Consider the following 5802-nt stretch of genomic DNA (forward strand, 5'->3'; position numbering starts at 1 on the left):
GTTACAAATGATCAGAAAGCCAGAAGCCAAAAACGCTTTATCTCAGCGAAAGAAGTCAAAAATGGACTATCTGTGAATTTGCAGCTTTACATTCAATTTTCAGCCTTGTTAGTTGTTGGACAGCTCCGAAATGCTGAGCAGCACTAGATCTAGCTGTAATAAGCTGAAATTAGTTGATCTGCTTAAGTTACAAATGTTCAGAAAGCCATAAGCCAAAAACGCTTTATCTCAGCGAAAGAAGTCAAAAATGGACTATCTGTGAATTTGCAGCTTTACATTCAATTTTCAGCCTTGTTAGTTGTTGGACAGCTCCGAAATGCTGAGCAGCACTAGATCTGGCTGTAATAAGCTGAAATTAGTTGATCTGCTTAAGTTACAAATGATCAGAAAGCCAGAAGCCAAAAACGCTTTATCTCAGCGAAAGAAGTCAAAAATGGACTATCTGTGAATTTGCAGCTTTACATTCAATTTTCAGCCTTGTTAGTTGTTGGACAGCTCCGAAATGCTGAGCAGCACTAGATCTGGCTGTAATAACCTGAAATTAGTTGATCTGCTTAAGTTACAAATGATCAGAAAGCCAGAAGCCAAAAACGCTTTATCTCAGCGAAAGAAGTCAAAAATGGACTATCTGTGAATTTGCAGCTTTACATTCAATTTTCAGCCTTGTTAGTTGTTGGACAGCTCCGAAATGCTGAGCAGCACTAGATCTGGCTGTAATAAGCTGAAATTAGTTGATCTGCTTAAGTTACAAATGATCAGAAAGCCAGAAGCCAAAAACGCTTTATCTCAGCGAAAGAAGTCAAAAATGGACTATCTGTGAATTTGCAGCTTTACATTCAATTTTCAGCCTTGTTAGTTGTTGGACAGCTCCGAAATGCTGAGCAGCACTAGATCTGGCTGTAATAACCTGAAATTAGTTGATCTGCTTAAGTTACAAATGATCAGAAAGCCAGAAGCCAAAAACGCTTTATCTCAGCGAAAGAAGTCAAAAATGGACTATCTGTGAATTTGCAGCTTTACATTCAATTTTCAGCCTTGTTAGTTGTTGGACAGCTCCGAAATGCTGAGCAGCACTAGATCTGGCTGTAATAAGCTGAAATTAGTTGATCTGCTTAAGTTACAAATGATCAGAAAGCCAGAAGCCAAAAACGCTTTATCTCAGCGAAAGAAGTCAAAAATGGACTATCTGTGAATTTGCAGCTTTACATTCAATTTTCAGCCTTGTTAGTTGTTGGACAGCTCCGAAATGCTGAGCAGCACTAGATCTAGCTGTAATAAGCTGAAATTAGTTGATCTGCTTAAGTTACAAATGATCAGAAAGCCAGAAGCCAAAAACGCTTTATCTCAGCGAAAGAAGTCAAAAATGGACTATCTGTGAATTTGCAGCTTTACATTCAATTTTCAGCCTTGTTAGTTGTTGGACAGTTCCGAAATGCTGAGCAGCACTAGATCTAGCTGTAATAAGCTGAAATTAGTTGATCTGCTTAAGTTACAAATGATCAGAAAGCCAGAAGCCAAAAACGCTTTATCTCAGCGAAAGAAGTCAAAAATGGACTATCTGTGAATTTGCAGCTTTACATTCAATTTTCAGCCTTGTTAGTTGTTGGACAGCTCCGAAATGCTGATCAGCACTAGTTCTGGCTGTAATAAGCTGAAATTAGTTGATCTGCTTAAGTTACAAATGTTTCAGAAAGCCAGAAGCCAAAAACGCTTTATCTCAGCGAAAGAAGTCAAAAATGGACTATCTGTGAATTTGCAGCTTTACATTCAATTTTCAGCCTTGTTAGTTGTTGGACAGCTCCGAAATGCTGAGCAGCACTAGATCTGGCTGTAATAAGCTGAAATTAGTTGATGTGCTTAAGTTACAAATGATCAGAAAGCCAGAAGCCAAAAACGCTTTATCTCAGCGAAAGAACTCAAAAATGGACTATCTGTGAATTTGCAGCTTTACATTCAATTTTCAGCCTTGTTAGTTGTTGGACAGCTCCGAAATGCTGAGCAGCACTAGATCTGGCTGTAATAACCTGAAATTAGTTGATCTGCTTAAGTTACAAATGATCAGAAAGCCAGAAGCCAAAAACGCTTTATCTCAGCGAAAGAAGTCAAAAATGGACTATCTGTGAATTTGCAGCTTTACATTCAATTTTCAGCCTTGTTAGTTGTTGGACAGCTCCGAAATGCTGAGCAGCACTAGATCTGGCTGTAATAAGCTGAAATTAGTTGATCTGCTTAAGTTACAAATGATCAGAAAGCCAGAAGCCAAAAACGCTTTATCTCAGCGAAAGAACTCAAAAATGGACTATCTGTGAATTTGCAGCTTTACATTCAATTTTCAGCCTTGTTAGTTGTTGGACAGCTCCGAAATGCTGAGCAGCACTAGATCTAGCTGTAATAAGCTGAAATTAGTTGATCTGCTTAAGTTACAAATGATCAGAAAGCCAGAAGCCAAAAACGCTTTATCTCAGCGAAAGAAGTCAAAAATGGACTATCTGTGAATTTGCAGCTTTACATTCAATTTTCAGCCTTGTTAGTTGTTGGACAGCTCCGAAATGCTGAGCAGCACTAGATCTGGCTGTAATAAGCTGAAATTAGTTGATCTGCTTAAGTTACAAATGATCAGAAAGCCAGAAGCCAAAAACGCTTTATCTCAGCGAAAGAAGTCAAAAATGGACTATCTGTGAATTTGCAGCTTTACATTCAATTTTCAGCCTTGTTAGTTGTTGGACAGCTCCGAAATGCTGAGCAGCACTAGATCTGGCTGTAATAAGCTGAAATTAGTTGATCTGCTTAAGTTACAAATGATCAGAAAGCCAGAAGCCAAAAACGCTTTATCTCAGCGAAAGAAGTCAAAAATGGACTATCTGTGAATTTGCAGCTTTACATTCAATTTTCAGCCTTGTTAGTTGTTGGACAGCTCCGAAATGCTGAGCAGCACTAGATCTGGCTGTAATAACCTGAAATTAGTTGATCTGCTTAAGTTACAAATGATCAGAAAGCCAGAAGCCAAAAACGCTTTATCTCAGCGAAAGAAGTCAAAAATGGACTATCTGTGAATTTGCAGCTTTACATTCAATTTTCAGCCTTGTTAGTTGTTGGACAGCTCCGAAATGCTGAGCAGCACTAGATCTGGCTGTAATAAGCTGAAATTAGTTGATCTGCTTAAGTTACAAATGATCAGAAAGCCAGAAGCCAAAAACGCTTTATCTCAGCGAAAGAAGTCAAAAATGGACTATCTGTGAATTTGCAGCTTTACATTCAATTTTCAGCCTTGTTAGTTGTTGGACAGCTCCGAAATGCTGAGCAGCACTAGATCTAGCTGTAATAAGCTGAAATTAGTTGATCTGCTTAAGTTACAAATGATCAGAAAGCCAGAAGCCAAAAACGCTTTATCTCAGCGAAAGAAGTCAAAAATGGACTATCTGTGAATTTGCAGCTTTACATTCAATTTTCAGCCTTGTTAGTTGTTGGACAGTTCCGAAATGCTGAGCAGCACTAGATCTAGCTGTAATAAGCTGAAATTAGTTGATCTGCTTAAGTTACAAATGATCAGAAAGCCAGAAGCCAAAAACGCTTTATCTCAGCGAAAGAAGTCAAAAATGGACTATCTGTGAATTTGCAGCTTTACATTCAATTTTCAGCCTTGTTAGTTGTTGGACAGCTCCGAAATGCTGATCAGCACTAGTTCTGGCTGTAATAAGCTGAAATTAGTTGATCTGCTTAAGTTACAAATGTTTCAGAAAGCCAGAAGCCAAAAACGCTTTATCTCAGCGAAAGAAGTCAAAAATGGACTATCTGTGAATTTGCAGCTTTACATTCAATTTTCAGCCTTGTTAGTTGTTGGACAGCTCCGAAATGCTGAGCAGCACTAGATCTGGCTGTAATAAGCTGAAATTAGTTGATGTGCTTAAGTTACAAATGATCAGAAAGCCAGAAGCCAAAAACGCTTTATCTCAGCGAAAGAACTCAAAAATGGACTATCTGTGAATTTGCAGCTTTACATTCAATTTTCAGCCTTGTTAGTTGTTGGACAGCTCCGAAATGCTGAGCAGCACTAGATCTGGCTGTAATAACCTGAAATTAGTTGATCTGCTTAAGTTACAAATGATCAGAAAGCCAGAAGCCAAAAACGCTTTATCTCAGCGAAAGAAGTCAAAAATGGACTATCTGTGAATTTGCAGCTTTACATTCAATTTTCAGCCTTGTTAGTTGTTGGACAGCTCCGAAATGCTGAGCAGCACTAGATCTGGCTGTAATAAGCTGAAATTAGTTGATCTGCTTAAGTTACAAATGATCAGAAAGCCAGAAGCCAAAAACGCTTTATCTCAGCGAAAGAACTCAAAAATGGACTATCTGTGAATTTGCAGCTTTACATTCAATTTTCAGCCTTGTTAGTTGTTGGACAGCTCCGAAATGCTGAGCAGCACTAGATCTAGCTGTAATAAGCTGAAATTAGTTGATCTGCTTAAGTTACAAATGATCAGAAAGCCAGAAGCCAAAAACGCTTTATCTCAGCGAAAGAAGTCAAAAATGGACTATCTGTGAATTTGCAGCTTTACATTCAATTTTCAGCCTTGTTAGTTGTTGGACAGCTCCGAAATGCTGAGCAGCACTAGATCTGGCTGTAATAAGCTGAAATTAGTTGATCTGCTTAAGTTACAAATGATCAGAAAGCCAGAAGCCAAAAACGCTTTATCTAAGCGAAAGAAGTCAAAAATGGACTATCTGTGAATTTGCAGCTTTACATTCAATTTTCAGCCTTGTTAGTTGTTGGACAGCTCCGAAATGCTGAGCAGCACTAGATCTGGCTGTAATAAGCTGAAATTAGTTGATCTGCTTAAGTTACAAATGATCAGAAAGCCAGAAGCCAAAAACGCTTTATCTCAGCGAAAGAAGTCAAAAATGGACTATCTGTGAATTTGCAGCTTTACATTCAATTTTCAGCCTTGTTAGTTGTTGGACAGCTCCGAAATGCTGAGCAGCACTAGATCTGGCTGTAATAACCTGAAATTAGTTGATCTGCTTAAGTTACAAATGATCAGAAAGCCAGAAGCCAAAAACGCTTTATCTCAGCGAAAGAAGTCAAAAATGGACTATCTGTGAATTTGCAGCTTTACATTAAATTTTCAGCCTTGTTAGTTGTTGGACAGCTCCGAAATGCTGAGCAGCACTAGATCTGGCTGTAATAAGCTGAAATTACTTGATCTGCTTAAGTTACAAATGATCAGAAAGCCAGAAGCCAAAAACGCTTTATCTCAGCGAAAGAACTCAAAAATGGACTATCTGTGAATTTGCAGCTTTACATTCAATTTTCAGCCTTGTTAGTTGTTGGACAGCTCCGAAATGCTGAGCAGCACTAGATCTAGCTGTAATAAGCTGAAATTAGTTGATCTGCTTAAGTTACAAATGATCAGAAAGCCAGAAGCCAAAAACGCTTTATCTCAGCGAAAGAAGTCAAAAATGGACTATCTGTGAATTTGCAGCTTTACATTCAATTTTCAGCCTTGTTAGTTGTTGGACAGCTCCGAAATGCTGAGCAGCACTAGATCTGGCTGTAATAAGCTGAAATTAGTTGATCTGCTTAAGTTACAAATGATCAGAAAGCCAGAAGCCAAAAACGCTTTAACTCAGCGAAAGAAGTCAAAAATGGACTATCTGTGAATTTGCAGCTTTACATTCAATTTTCAGCCTTGTTAGTTGTTGGACAGCTCCGAAATGCTGAGCAGCACTAGATCTTGCTGTAATAAGCTGAAATTAGTTGATCTGCTTAAGTTACAAATGATCAGAAAGCCAGAAGCCAAAAAC

This window comes from Poecilia mexicana, unplaced genomic scaffold, assembly GCF_051168715.1.
Source record: "Poecilia mexicana isolate PSO_F unplaced genomic scaffold, ASM5116871v1 scaffold_18, whole genome shotgun sequence".
NCBI classification, from domain to species: domain Eukaryota; kingdom Metazoa; phylum Chordata; class Actinopteri; order Cyprinodontiformes; family Poeciliidae; genus Poecilia; species Poecilia mexicana.